We start from the raw sequence: 16,727 nt of genomic DNA, 5'->3' as shown, positions 1-16,727 counted from the left end.
GGTTTAAACAGAAGTCTATTTTCTTAACATTACCAAGCAGCCAGTTTTATTCAAAACATCAGTTAATCTAATGGCTTTTAGGAAAGACTACAAATGAGACTAAAAGATAGGAGAATGACTTAAATCCTTGCAGTTTTATTTTCTAAACAAGGCTTCAATCTAGTTTCTCTCCATTCCTATCACCATTATTCTCATTCTAATTCTTTCTTAATGGGGCTTTGTATTTTTTTTTTTTTTTTTCTGTCAAGTTTGCTCTTCGCACAGATGCTAGACATATCTTTCAAATGTAAACAGATAGTATTGTTCCCTTCCTTAAAATCCTGGGGTAATTTCCCTTTACCTACACTAGCAGTTTTCAAACTGTTTTTGCAAGCAGGTACTTTAGGGATTCTACAAATTAGTTCAGTTCAGTTCAGTTCAGTTGCACAGTCGCATCCGATTTTTTGTGACCCCATGGACTGCAGCACGCCAGGCCTCCCTGTTCATCACCACCTCCCAGAGTTTACCCAAACTCATGTCCATAGAGTTGGTGATGCTGTCTAACCATCTCATCCTCTGTCATCCCCTTCTCCTCCCAGCTTCAATCTTTCCCAGCATCAGGGTCTTTTCAAATAAGTCAGTTCTTCACAACAGGTGGCCAAACCCAATGACAATTTTAGTTTAAAATAGTGTTAAAGTTCTATACATTTTAAAAGATCAGGATTGCTGTAGTGAAATTTGTTTTTAACCCCTTGACGTTGGTGTAGGATGAAGGGTCAGACAATCAAATAGCTGGGTCATGATGCCTACAAATAAGGGACACTAAAATTGCCCTCATAAGAATGAGGCTGTGTGATGCCATTACTGGAGAAGGAAGTGGCAACCCACTCCAGTATTCTTGCCTGGAAAATCCCATGGACAGAGAAGCCTGGTGTGCTACAGTCCATGGGGTTACAAAGAGTCAGCAATGACTGAGCGGCTGAGCACACACGATGCCAATACACTTGGATCTCTATGAGACCCTTTACATCAACAGCAAGATGTAAGCATATTGTTTTTCCTCCAAAATATTTAGTGCTCTAAAACAAAACAAACTAAATCAATAAATAAAAAATCAGTCTTCACTGATATGACCTATGTTAAACATTTTACAACTGGCAAGGCTCACTGCATGACACAATCTCAGTCCTGCAGCAAATTGTCATAACTGACTCACATATTCTGAACTATCATTTTTGTTTGATGGGTATGGAGCATTCTTTAATTTTAGATATAGCTGATGTCTAAGGTTTCTAATCCTCCAACTATGGCATCATAGATGTTCTTAAAATGAAGGTGAGTCTTGGGTAGAATTCTACCACATGTAAAACCATCTATTAGCAAGAAATTATAAAAAGTTGTGCTATCAGAAGTCTCTGCTCTCTTTCCTCACACATTACAGAAAACATTCTCTCCAGGTAAATGTGAAAGCATTTTAGCAGCAAAATTCATCTGAAGTTTAGGTTAGGGAGAGGAATTATTTCTCCAAATAATTTGCTACTGTTGGCTCTGCCTCTGAATTCTAAGCCCAGGGCTCTGCTCCACAAGGTGTAGGACGCTGGGCTTAGTGGATTCTCGAAAAGGTAGAATTCTTAAATATTTCTAGTGAAGGGACATATCTTGGGAAGTGATAAGATACAGAATGTTAATTAACACATCCTGGTACTGGATAGAGGTAGTGTTAGCACTTGGGGTAGCCATATTTGGATTCTGCATTTCTGAGTAATAGGCTTTTCATCATAACTAAAAGTGGAATTGTTAACTGGTCATCTCTGAGACACAGAGTGAAAATGAACCTGAACACCAGCCCCACCAGAATGAGTAAGTAGAATCTAAACAATCCATTTGTATAATATGGAGGTGATCTTGGGATATAGGGCCTAGTGAATATGTAGCATGCTGCCTAATCCTCCAAATAGGAATATTTCCTAATTCAGAACAAGGGCTGGGCAGAGGATGGGAGGCTATCACTAGTCAATTCATAATTAAAAGGGAGTTTTCATGGGATATATTATTTTACATATAAAACTATCTATGTTGAAGTATTTCAAGATAAATTACAAACCATAAAAGACCTTTATTTTGTTGTTGTTCAGTTACTAAGTCATGCCCGACTCTTTGAGACCCCAAGGACTGCAGCACACCAGGCTTCCCTGTCCTTTACCATCTCCCAGAGTTTACTCAAACTCGTATCCATTTAGTTGAAGATGCCATCCAGCCATCTCATCCTCTATCACCAGGGGTGATAGACCCCCTCAGAATCAGGGTCTTTTCCAATGAGTCAACTCTTCGCATCAGGTGGCCATAGTATTGGAGCTTCAGCCTCAGCATCAGTCCTTCCAATGAATACTCAATATAAGACCTTTCTACCAATAATTTAAATTTCCTGCCAAGACTCCCTGAAATTGACCATCCACATAACCATGAGCTCTAAGCTAAGTGATCTGTTGCCCACTCATCCTTATTTTGATATTTATTTAGTTGGGGAAAATGATATTTATATTTATGGGAACAAGTGGTTAATTTTATTATCTCTAAAATTTAAAAATCTTTAATACACATTAGGAAAATGTTTGCTTTGGAAAATTATTTTAAAAGTCAAAGAAAATAAGAATAATAGAATAATAGGATTTTTTTCACCTAAATGACAGAAAAAATATTTTTTAAAGAAAATTTTGAGAATTATTATTCACTGTTCTTCATGGATATGAGCAACAAATGTTATCTGTTAGGGAGGGATGAACAACCTAAAAAATAATTCTAAAAGTTATTTTTGGTGTATACAAATTCTTTATTTTTCATCAAATATAATTGAGATGTTTTAGTTTGTAGACCCTTAGGACAATTGTAGCCTATAGGCTAAAAAAAAAACAGGCACTCAGGAGGCAGGCTGCCTGGATTTGAAATCTGGTTCTGCTCTTTATTTACTGTATGACTCTGTTATTTAATAAGTTTCTCAATCCCCCATGCATGAAATGGGAAAAAGACTAGTACAGCTGTTTCTTGATTAACTCAGGTTTGAACTGTACAAATGCACTTATATCCAGATATTTCTCAATAGTAAATGCTATAGTACTACACTGTATGTACTGCATACACTTGGTTAATCTGTGTATTTAAAAGAACCTCTATTACAGAGTACTGACTATGAACTATGCTTGGATTAATCCCCTTCCTGTTCAAGGTCCACTGAAACTATTCTATGGGTTGATGTGAAGATAAAATGACTTGAATATGTAAAGTGATAGGACTATTATTGCCTGGCCCACAATAAGTGTTTGAAAGTAAGATTTTTTTCAACATCAAAATTCTATGGTATACTCGGATTACTTGCCCTCTCTAGAGATTCCAGAGACTTACAGAGTATACAGAAATTTCAAGGAAGAAGTCCTTCTGAAGCTCAGTACCTCTTGGTAATAGCTGGTATGTAGTCAGAATAACAATGTCCTAGGGAATTAGCTGTTTTTCTGCCTTTGTTCCAATTTCAGGCATTTTTTTCCCCCTGTTGTGGCCAGAGAAAAGGTCACCTAAAGGTCAAACTTCTTAGACTTTTCTGATGATCCAGTGGTTAACATTTTACCTTCCAATGCAGGAGATGCAGATTTGATCCTTGGTCCAGGGCGTTAAGCTTGCCTTGTGGCCAAAAATCAAGACATAAAACAGAAGCAATATTGTAACAAATTCAGTGAAGACTTTTAAAAAATCGTCAACTACTTTTCTCCAGTGTCCACTGAATTCTCTAGCATGTTGTGGAAAGAAAGAAGTTGAGACCCTGCTAGTCACGAAATATATAATATTCCCATTCCCTTCTGAGTTTCAAGAGAAATTCTCTGGGATCTCATTACTTCATCTTTGACATCTATCTTCTAAACTCTGGGCACAGTCTCATTCCCTGTCAGCCACCATTGCTCACCCTCCCACTCCAGAGGTTCAAGGGAAAGAGACTCTTGCTCCCCATTGTCTGAGAGACAGGAATGGGCTCAGGATCCGAGCTCAACTAAAAACACATTCGTGCCTGGGTGGGCTGGGAATTACCCATGACAGCTGCTGCTGTGTCCTGCTGTGGAGAGGATGTCCTGCAGTGTACGAATGCATCCTGGATGGACTGTCCCTACTGAAGGTAAAGTTTCCATTTTTCCTGATTTGGGAACTTTAATGTTGTTTTTGTTTCTGTGCATTTTTTAGGCTGGCTTTTCCATCACTTCGTCAATTCTGGGAACCCCCATATCTTTCAATAATTTCTTGCTTTGCTTAAATATCTAGATCTGAATTTTCTTACTTGCTAATAAGAATTTTTGGATACAAATAAACACATTATTTCCTGAACAAAACTTATCTTCCTTCATTCTTCACCCCTTCCATTAACAAATGTTAAGCAAGTAAGACTATGAAATCCTTGACCTGTCCTGGGGGTTCACCTGTAGGACCCATTCCTGTTCAGCTTATTAACTTGTGTTTCATGTTTGCTAGTGTTCAAGCTCTCTCTTTTTCCATCCAGATACCAGAATAATGCTTTTTTTTCCCCATTTCTGTCTATAAAAGTTGTTGAATGACTATTTGCAAGTATTTATTTCTATGATTTAAGACTTTTTTTTGGCTAATATATAACTAAAAGTAAACAGAAATAAATTATATGCCAAGGGTGAGATTTGGGGGAGTTCATTGGATTGCCTCATTGTACATGTTGCCTGACTGTAAGATTCATGTCACCAACGACTGAGTGACTAACACAAGCACACAACTGTAGCTTCTATAATTATGCTAATAAGGTACATGTTTTCATCTTTTTATATATTAGATCTCCAGATAGATATTATTTGAATAAAGGATTGTTCTTCTTTAAAAGATTGAGAAGCAATACCCTACAGAATATGCTTCAAATCATTTACCATAGGATTATAAAACCTTCTATGACTGAGTTCAGTTCAGTTCAGTTGCTCAGTCGTGTCTGACTCTGTGACCCCATGAATCAAAGCACACCAGGCCTCACTGTCCATCACCAACTCCCAGAGTTCACTCAGATTCACGTCCATCGAGTCAATGATGCCATCCAGCCATCTCATCCTCTGCCGTCCCCCTCTCCTCCTGCCCCCAATCCCTCCCAGCATCAGAGTCTTTTCCAATGAGTCAACTCTTCATATGAGGTGGCCAAAGTACTGGAGTTTCAGCTTTAGCATCAGTCCTTCCAAAGAAATCCCAAGGCTGATCTCCTTCAGAATGGACTGGTTGGATCTCCTTGCAGTCCAAGGGACTCTCAAGTGTCCTCTCCAACACCACAGTTCAAAAGCACCAATTCTTCGGTGCTCAGCCTTCTTCACAGTCCAACTCTCACATCCAAACATGACTACTGGAAAAACCGTAGCCTTGACTAGACGGACCTTAGTCGGCAAAGTAATGTCTCTGCTTTTGAATATGCTGTCTAGGTTGGTCATAATTTTTCTTCCAAGGAGTAAGTGTCTTTTAATTGAAATTAAAAGACGCTTACTCTGTGACTGAAGCCCAAGCCAATTCTTTGGCCTCATTTCAGTCTACACAATGACTCATTCTCTAAACATTCTGACTACTGCTAAGTTTGTAGTCCTACTGCTTCCTTCCTACACAATGTGTTGTTTTTGCCTCTTGTTTTCTAATCTGCCTGCAAAACTGTCTTCTTTCTTGTGAGTTGGTGAAGTCCTGCTATCCCTTAAGACTAATCCTTAGCAATGCCCTCCCCGATACATTCACTTGGCTGGTTTAGAATTACTTCAAAGTGGCTTCCTTAAACCACATGGAAAGAAAGCTTCCTCAGTGTGTCCTTACTGGCTTTGCACTGGTTTTCCTGTCTACTCTAATGGAAGAGAGACTCCTTGAAGGTAGAGGAACACAATGCTTGGCCCTTAAGAGAGACTCTGTAATGTTTTGATTTACAATAGGAAACATATATTTGGTTTTCATTCCATTTTTGGCACAAAACAACTATGGTTTCCTAGGTGATGAGAGCACTAGGAATATTTTTTTGTTCTCATACTTGGTGTTTTTTTAATTTTTCTATTTCTTTTCTTTTTCTTTTAATTGGAGGATAATTGCTTTACAATAATGTGTTAGTTTCTGCTGTACAACAAAATGAATCAGCTATATGTGTGTATGTGTGTGTGTATATATATATCCTCTCCCTCTTTGACCTTGATCCTACCCCCTCATTCCACCCATTAGGTCATCACAGAGCACCAAGATAAGTTCCCTGTGCTATATAGAAAGTTCCTACTAGCTATCTATTTACACATGGTAGAATATATATATATGTCAATCCTACTGTCCCAATTTGTCCCACCTTCCCCTTCCCCTACCTGTGTCCACAAATCTTTGCTCTATGTCTCTATCTCTATTCCTGCTCTGCAAATAGGTTCATCTGTACTATTTTTCTAGATTCCACACATATGCATTAACATACCATACTTGATTTTCTTTTTCTGACTTACTTCACTCTGTATGACAGACTCTCAGTCCATCTACATCTCTAGGAATGACCCAATTTCATTCCTTTTTTCAGGCTGAGTACTATTCCATTGAATTTATGTACCACATCTTCTTCATCCATTCATCTGCCAATGGACTCGTATTTGGTCTTTGATCCTGGTTCTGGACACAGGACTCCTAAACCTCTCCTGATTTTCTGGGCGATAGAACTATCTTTTTTCTAATGAAATGACTCTGGGCAGGCTCCTGGGTAGCTCCTGGATGAGGCTGTTGTTGTTTAGTCACTAAGTTGTATCTGATTCTTTTGCAACTCCATGGACTATAGCCTGCCAGGCTCCTCTGTCCATGGGATTTCCCAGGCAAGGATATACTGGAGTGGGTTGCCATTTCCTTCTCTAAGGAATCTTCCCAACCCAGGGTTCAAAGCTGCATCTCCTGCATTGGCAGATGGATTCTTTAACATCTGAGCCACCTGGAAAGGGCTGGTCACCAAAAAGTTCAAACCTTGATTAGAAGCTCAGACCTTTCAGCCCTATCCCCCATTCTTTGAGAATAAAGTAAAGAAAAATAAAGTAAAAATAAAAATTAAAAAAAAAACCAAAATAAAATAAACAAAAAAATAAATTAAAACTATTATTACTCAAAAAAAAAAAAGAAGAAGAAGAAGAAAGAAAGAGAGGATGGAAACAGAGTTAGTGATCACTCATATCTACCTTCCTCTAGATGTTCATCTGTGTATTTAATCACATGCTTTTATGATAAAGGTAAACATTGTACAAACAGCTTTTCTGAGTTCTGTGAGACACTCTAGCAAATTAATCAAACCTGAGGAAGGGATGGTGGGAACCTCAGAGTTACAGCTAAACAGTCAGAAGCACAGGTGACAAATAGGTCTTGGATTGGTGTCTAAAGGGGACAGGACAGTTCTGTGGGGCTGAGTTCTTAACCTGTGGAATCTGATATTATCTCTAAGTAGAGAGTCAGAATTGAGTTAAATTGTAGGACACTGGTGTTAGAGCATGGCTCCGTGTTAGGGAATTCCCCCTTCCTCCAGGTATTGGAATTTGTTCCAGAATACCCTGTTAGATTCCATAAATGTTTACACTTGTCATGACCTTCATGTGTTAAAATAGCTAAAAAGTCAAATTCTCACTTTGCTAAGTGGCAATGTTTACATATATAGTTAAAAGAAAAAAGAAAGAAAGAATTGAGAACATGATTGATACTCTTGAGTAATCGGCTTTTCTTGCTTTTTATCTTCCCAACTGGACTCTGGTTTGAGGGATTTGCAACGACTTCTGCTGATGATTATGCTGAGCTGGGAGATGGCAGATAAAAACTACAGAGCCACTGTGATTATTTCTCCTTTGTAAACCTGGGTTTTTGTTTGTTTGCTGTTTTTGTTTATTTTGGTACCATTTTGTGTGTGTGCTTATATGTGAATCTGGAAGCTTGTCACATTTAAATTTTGTCTTAGTAATTCACAATTTCTGACAGGATTTGTATCTGTTTGTATATGTTCCCACAATGTTCTCCTCAGTTCTAGATATTTGTCATATACACTTTGCTTGATTATTCATTTCCATTATTTTTTTTTTCTATATGCTGCTTAATGTGTGTTGGCTTACCTAGATTTGCCAAGAAGCACATATTCTATCAATTCTTTATATATTTTATTTTTTCACTTTCCCATAATTTCAATACAGTTGATCTTCACAAATTTAGTTTTTAGAAATACACATTTTGTTCTTAAATTGTTACTGAATTAAGACACTCTTCAATCATGCTTTCTACTTCCAAGAATTCTTGCAGCCACATTGACTCTCTCTCTTTTTTTTTTTTTTGTAACTTGCTTTTGCATTTATCACTGCGATTCTCTTGAATCTGACTGACAATGCTAGTCAGATACTTTTTAAGTTCTCTCTTACTTTTTTAAATAATTCTGTTTTCTTTGGTAGATATTCGTTCATTTTAGAGCATGAAATTATCATTTCTGGCTGTTATTTTCCTCATGTGTCCAGGGTTGTATAATGACTGCTCATATTAAAAGGAAAACTGAAAGGGTAGCTCCTACTCTGGGTTGCTGGTTCTTCCAGGGATTCTGTGACCCAGGGATGATTTCTCCAACAGTGTCTGTGGCCACACATCTCTACTTTGTTAGTGCACTATCTGTGTTTGAGTAAAGCCTGCTGTGGTGGTGGTTGTGGCAAGAGCTCAGGGTAGAGGGTTCAGCACCCAGCTATTCTGCATTCAAATGTTTGATGGAGATCCTGAATAACTGATTTTTTTCCCCCTAAAGTGAAAGTCACTCAGTCTGTGTCTGACTCTTTGCAACACCATGGACTAGAGAGTCCATGGAATTCTCTAGGCCAGAATACTGGAGTGGGTAGCCTTTCCCTTCTACAGAGGAATCTTCCCAACCCAAGGATCGAACCATGTCTCCTGCATTGCAGGTAGATTCCTTACTGGCTAAGCCACAAGGGAAACCCAAGAATACTGGTGTGGGTAACCTATGCCTTCTCCAGGGGATCTGCCTGACCCAGGAGTCGTTCTGGTGTTTCCTGCATAGGAGGCGGATTCTTTACGAACTGATCTATCAGGGAAGCCTGTTTTTCCCCCTGAAATTTCAGTTAATTGACTATGCTCTATTTCTTGATGGACTTAATTCCCTAGCTATTTGTAATGAAAAGGTAATTATGTACTAAATTCATATGAACAAGAATTATAAAGAGAAATTCTTATAGATAGATAACTGGTACATCTCTTTAGAATCACAATCCATTAATGTTTTAGTAACACCTTTATGTAAGTAACCTGTTCTTTTACTCATTGAAATTTCAAGGTCCTTCTTACATCATATTAAATATCTTAGCTATTTGTTTATTTAATATTTCATTAAATTTGCAGTCTCACTATAGGACATCAAGTTCACCACCACTGACATTTATTTGAAATTCTTTAAACCTATTTAATGGAAGAATTAGAATTTGAAAAATTCCCTTCTACCTGTTCAGGTACACATTTCTGTTTCTTCAATTAAGATTGTTACATGTGATGCACATTTTGTATTAAAATATCCCTAGGAATTTTATATCTTGTACTTAGCTTTAATGTAATGTTTTATTTCATTATACGTTATAACTGGCTAAATATTTTATATTTCATATAATCATTTGCAAGTTCACCTTACACATTTTTCCTTATTTCTGTTAGAAATTCAGGTAACTTTAGCATATTTTTTCACTAAATAAAGTGTATTGCAAAACACATAAAATAATATAACAAGCATTTGTACCTTGATATTTAATTATATTTATTTTGGTATCTAAGAAGTTATACATAAATAACTAAGTAAATAAAGTTAAATCCTATCCATCAACAACCTTGCAGAAGCACTTACCATTTTGAGTAAATGTCTGAGTATTCCATGGCCTCGTCAATTTGACCCATAAAATCAACCATCACAAGGAATCTATTTTTTTGTTGCTTTATGTTTACCATCATATGGACATTAATTTAACAACCTACAGCAGTATGTCATGATTACTATTTGCTACCTGGAAAAAATTATAAAAATCACTTCAGAATAAAATATTAAAGTATAAACTTCTACTTCTTGAATTCTTTTTAGTGCCATTTGCACTTAATTTTGGTGGTAGGAAAACTTATCAGGAACATCCTAGTCCATAATGTAGAGCCTGTCAAGATTTCTCTCCTGTGAATAAGCCTTAACGCATCAGGAAATTTGGGTGCATTTGGATGAGCACACAGAAAGTGGATGCAGGCAGGTTTGGATTTGACCCCTGACACATCGTCCACTTTAGCCAGATATCCTTGGGTCTCAGAGAGACACAGTAAATGATTTCTTAATGGATAAATGAATTGATATAACTTGGCTTCCTATTTTAAATTATGTTGAAAGTCTTGCAAAGTTAAATCAACTTAAATGTGAACATATAGAGACCATGGCAGACAGTAATGGCTCGATAAATGGTAATAATAATTGTTATGCTAGTGGTAGCTTTTAATATTCTAAAGCTAACTTTGGCCTTTCAGCTTGAAGTGAGAGACTAGAATACCTCTGCTGATTCATCTCTTCCCTAAGGCTACTGAAAGCCTTATTCAAGTGAAGTTAAAAACTACACCTTCAATGTATTCCTATCAAGAGATGTCATGTATTTCAGCACTTAAGAATCTCTTTGGTGATCATGGTAAAAAGACAACATGATTTATAGTCTGAAACATTTCTTCAACTTACATACATACTTTAATACTTTAAAATGAAATAAAGTTAGTCTGGACCTATGTGTATGTATTTTTATCAGTTTAAAATTTTATGCTTAAGGGGAAATGCTTTCAATTTTTCACCATTGAGGATAATGTTTGCTGTGGGTTTGTCATATATAGCTTTTATTATATTGAGGTATGTTCCTTCTATTCCTGCTTTCTGGAGAGTTTTTATCATAAATGGATGTTGAATTTTGTCAAAGGCCTTCTCTGCATCTATTGAGATAATCATATGGTTTTTATTTTTCAATTTGTTAATGTGGTGAATTACATTGATTGATTTGCGGATGTTGAAGAATCCTTGCATCCCTGGGATAAAGCCCACTTGGTCATGGTGTACGATCTTTTTAATGTGTTGTTGGATTCTGATTGCTAGAATTTTGTTGAGGATTTTTGCATCTATGTTCATCAGTGATATTGGCCTGTAGTTTTCCTTTTTTGTAGTATCTTTGTCAGGTTTTGGTATTAGGGTGATGGTGGCCTCATAGAATGAGTTTGGAAGTTTCCCTTCCTCTGCAATTTTCTGGAAGAGTTTGAGTAGGATAGGTGTTAACTCTTCTCGAAATTAACAAGTGGTGCTGGGAAAACTGGTCAACCACTTGTAAAAGAATGAAACTAGATCACTTTCTAACACCGCACACAAAGATAAACTCAAAATGGATTAAAGATCTAAATGTAAGACCAGAAACTATAAAACTCTTAGAGGAGAACATAGGCAAAACACTCTCTGACATAAACCAAAGCAGGATCCTCTATGATCCACCTCCCAGAATTCTGGAAATAAAAGCAAAAATAAACAAATGGGATCTAATTAAAATTAAAAGCTTCTGCACAACAAAGGAAAACATAAGCAAAGTGAAAAGACAGCCTTCCGAATGGGAGAAAATAATAGCAAACTGACAAACAACTAATCTCAAAAATATACAAGCAACTCCTGCAGCTCAATTCCAGAAAAATAAACGACCCAATCAAAAAATGGGCCAAAGAACTAAATAGACATTTCTCCAAAGAAGACATATGGATGGCCAACAAACACATGAAAAGATGCTCAACATCACTCATTATTAGAGAAATGCAAATCAAAACCACAATGAGGTACCACTTCACTCCAGTCAGAATGTCTGCGATCCAAAAATCTGCAAGCAATAAATGCTGGAGAGGATGTGGAGAGAAGGGAACCCTCCTACACTGTTGGTGGGAATGCAAACTAGTACAGCCACTATGGAGAACAGTGTGGAGATTCCTTAAAAATTTGCAAATAGAAATGCCTTATGACCCAGCAATCCCACTGTTGGGCATACACACAGAGGAAACCAGAATTGAAAGAGACACATGTACCCCAATGTTCATTGCAGCACTGTTTATAATAGCCAGGACATGGAAACAACCTAGATGTCCATCAGTAGATGAATGGATAAGAAAGCTGTGGTACATATACACAATGGAGTATTACTCAGCCATTAAAAAGAATACATTTGAATCAGTTCTGATGAGATGGATGAAACTGGAGCCGATTATACAGAGTGAAGTGAGCCAGAAAGAAAAACACCAATACAGTATACTAACACATATATATGGAATTTAGGAAGATGGCAATGATGACCCTGTATGCAGGACAGCAAAAAAGACACAGATGTGTATAGCGGACTTTTGGACTCAGAGGGAGAGGGAGAGGGTATGATGATTTGGGAGAATGGCATTGAAACATGTAAAATATCATGTAAGAATCGAAATGCCAGTCTATGTCTGATGCAGGATATGACACGCTTGGGGCTGACGCGCGGGGATGACCCAGAGAGATGTTGTGGGGAAGGGGGTGGGAGGGGGGCTCATGTTTGGGAACACATGTACACCTGTGGTGGATTCATGTCAATCTATGCCAAAACCAATACAGAATTGTAAAGTAAAAATTAAAAATAAATAAATAAATTTAAAAAAAATTGAAAAAATTAAAAAGAATTTATGCTTAGAATTAATTGAGTTAATGTAGCAGTTAGCAGAAAGTGTAATAATAATAATAATAATAACCTTTTTATTGTAGAAAAAATGTGTCTAAAATGAGGTGATCAAATTGACTGCATTTTCTTAGAAGTAAAACTGGGTTATTTCCTCTAACACTGCTCCAAAGCGTTATGAACTCAAATTTTCTGGGGCAATATTTATCAAATATTTGTCAGAGTAGAAACTGAGAGACTGAATATACAAATGGAGAGCAGCCAGACCATACGTAAAAGTAGAACACAACCCACAATCTGCAGCAGCTAGTCCAGGAGTAAGTGAAATCAGCCCAAAATGGAGTAATCAATAACTGCCAGTTTCCTGAATTTCTGCTCCCACTTCTAATTTATAGCCAACCATTGAAAGCCAAATATGTTCCCTAATCAATTGCTTAAAATGCCTCTCTTTTAGATCAGAACGTGGACATCTTGGGGGAAACATTATTCAAAATAACATAACTTCCTTGCCATCCATACTTATAATTCAAGCTTTAATGTCCTGTGTTATCTTTTAAAAATATTTTATATAGCTTAAAAAATACTTTTCCATGCTCATTTAATTTAATACACAGACACATCCATTCATATAAACATATATTTTTATACACATATACTGGAAGTTTTTGTTTAATGAAAATAAATTGTATTATATTCACTTGTCTGAATTTTTCTTTTCTTAATCAACAAAACCTCATGGAAATCCCTACAAGTTATCTGATTTAGCTCTCATTTGTTTTTTGTTTTTGTTTTTTATATTTGCTCTATTACCTTCTATGGGATGGAAATTATTTTATCATTATAAGTTTTTTTATTTAAGGTTATTTTATCATTTATGCAATCATTCCTTTATTGATAGTTATCTCTTTTGTTTTCAGTTATATGTTAATTATTTTTGTCATATGTACAATCTGCAATAAACATCCACTTACAAAGAACAAAAAAAGAATGTCCTTTTAATTTAGTCCACCCCCAGCTTCTGTGTGCCAACAAACTCCAACTAAGGCAAACTTGAAGCATTTCTTCCCACTATAAAATTTTCTCACTCCTCCACCTGCCTTTTGAGCCTCTGACAAGTACAAGCGGTAGTGACTGACTCTTTTGCAAGCTCTGAATAAAGCCTTCACTTGTTTTCATTTAATAAGCTTCATTTATTTCCACAGAAAAGAGGAAGAAACTTAATTTCATATAAAGGATTATATAAAATTATTTCATACAAAGAATTCATATAATCATTCAATATAAAGGACTTCAAACAGTGAATAATATTGAAGTTTTGTATGTGTCATGTTAATTAGTTACTACTATGTGATTTTGTTTACTTTAGGTTTATGATGCCCTGGTTATTTTATTGCTCTCCTTTCAACTACGTTATCTTGGCTTTGTAATAGCTGGAGTGGCAAGTTTATGAGCTGTTTAGTTCTCAACCACTGTTAGCAGTATAGTTAAGTATTACAATAATAATCTCAAAGATAGCTTTTTACTGTAAGGCATAGATCGTGATAATTTTTACCTGGAGCAGTTAATGTTTAATGGATACTTTCAACAGCTGGCCATGTTAGGTTTTAGAAAGCTTTTGAAGAAAGAACGGACTTACAGGTGTATCGCTGCCTAGATATCAAAGACCGTCTTAAACTGTCTGTGGGAAGCATGTTTAAAATTACTCCTTAACTAATAAAATGACTAGCTAGCTCACTATACATGTAAACATTTACAATATCATTGAAATTGTTGTTCTGTTTAAGTAAAACAGAGCTTTCCTGATAAAGAATCTGCCTGCAATACAGGAGACCTCAGTTCAATTCCTGGGTCAGGAAGATCTTCTGGAAAAGGGGTAGGCTACCCACTGCAGTATTCTTGGGCTTCCCTTGTGGTTCAGCTGGTAAATAATCCACCTGAAATGCAGCAGACCTGAGTTTGGAAGAGCCCCTGGAGAAGGGAAAGGCTACCCACTCCAGGGTTCTGGCCTGGAGAGTTCCATGAACTGTACAGTCCATGAGGTCATAAAGAGTCAGACACAACTCAGAGACTTTCACTTTAAGTAAAACACTGGGTTAATTTTAAATTGAACGGAAGCTCTTGATAAAGACAATGAAAATATGAAATCCATGATGGATATTGCTATGGGTTGAATTGTGTTTCTCTGTCACCCCCAAGTTCATGTGTTGAGGCTCTAACCCCCAGTGTGAAGGCATTTAGAGATGTGACCTTTGGGAAGTAATTATGTTTAGATGAGGTCATGAGAATGGAGCAACCATGATGAGATTAGTACTTTTATAAGAAGGTAAAGAGACCAGAACTCTCTGAATACTGTGAGAAGGGCAAGGAAGAGAGCCCTCTCTGGGGAGAAAAATTGGCTGACATGTTGACCTTGAAATTCCCAGCTTCCAGAACTGTGAGAAATAAATTCCTGTTGCTTCAGCGACCCAATTTAAGTTTTTTGTTTTTGTTTTTACTCTGATCTGTTTTTTTTTTAATTAATTAATTTTTTTATTTTATTTACAATTCTGTATTGGTTTTGCCATACATTGACATAAATCCACCACGGGTGTACATGCGTTCCCAAACATGAACCCCCCTCCAACCCCCCTCCCCACAACATCTCTCTGGGTCATCCCCATGTACGAGCCCCAAGTATGCCATATCCTGCATCAGACATAGACTGGAGATTCGATTCTTACATGATATTATACATGTTTCAATGCCATTCTCCCAAATCATCTCACCCTCTCCCTCTCCCTCTGAGTTCAAAAGTCCGCTATACACATCTGTGTCTTTTTTGCTGTCTTGCATACAGGGTCATCATTGCCATCTTTCTAAATTCCATATATATGTGTTAGTATACTGTATTGGTGTTTTTCTTTCTGGCTTACTTCACTCTGTATAATCGGCTCCAGTTTCATCCATCTCATCAGAACTGATTCAAATGTATTTTTAATGGCTGAGTAATACTCCATTGTGTATATGTACCACAGCTTTCTTATCCATTTGTCTGCTGATGGACATCTAGGTTGTTTCCATGTCCTAGCTATTATAAACAGTGCTGCGATGAACATTGGGGTACATGTGTCTCTTTCAATTCTGGTTTCCGTGGTGTGTATGCCCAGCAGTGGGATTGCTGGGTCATAAGGCATTTCTATTTGCAATTTTTTAAGGAATATCCACACTGTTCTTCATAGTGGCTGTACTAGTTTGCATTCCCACCAACAGTGTAGGAGGGTTCCCTTTTCTCCACACCCTCTCCAGCATTTATTGCTTGCAGATTTTTGGATCGCAGCCATTCTGACTGGTGTGAAGTGGTACCTCATTGTGGTTTTGATTTGCATTTCTCTAATAATGAGTGATGTTGAGCATCTTTTCATGTGTTTGTTGGCCATCCATATGTCTTCTTTGGAGAAATGTCTATTTAGTTCTTTGGCCCATTTTTTGATTGGGTCATTTATTTTTCTGGAGTTGAGCTGCATAAGTTGCTTGTATATTTTTGAGATTAGTTGTTTGTCAGTTGTTTCATTTGCTATTATTTTCTCCCATTCTGAAGGCTGTCTTTTCACCTTGCTTATAGTTTCCTTTGTTGTGCAGAAGCTTTTAATTTTAATTAGATCCCATTTGTTTATTTTTGCTTTTATTTCCAGAATTCTGGGATGTGAGTCATAGAGGATCCTGCTGTGATTTATGTCGGAGAGTGTTTTGCTATGTTCTCTAGGAGTTTTATAGTTTCTGGTCTTACATTTAGATCTTTAATCCATTTTGAGTTTATCTTTGTGTGCGGTGTTAGAAAGTGATCTAGTTTCATTCTTTTACAAGTGGTTGACCAGTTTTCCCAGTAAAGAGATTGTCTTTCCTCCATTGTATATTCTTGCCTCCTTTGTCAAAGATAAGGTGTCCATATGTGTGTGGATTTATCTCTGGGCTTTCTATTTTGTTCCATTGATCTATATTTCTGTCTTTGTGCCAGTACCATACTGTCTTGAT

This window comes from Oryx dammah, unplaced genomic scaffold, assembly GCF_014754425.2.
Source record: "Oryx dammah isolate SB20612 unplaced genomic scaffold, SCBI_Odam_1.1 HiC_scaffold_6, whole genome shotgun sequence".
Classification (NCBI taxonomy): Eukaryota; Metazoa; Chordata; class Mammalia; order Artiodactyla; family Bovidae; genus Oryx; species Oryx dammah.
This window is presented reverse-complemented; position numbering follows the sequence as displayed.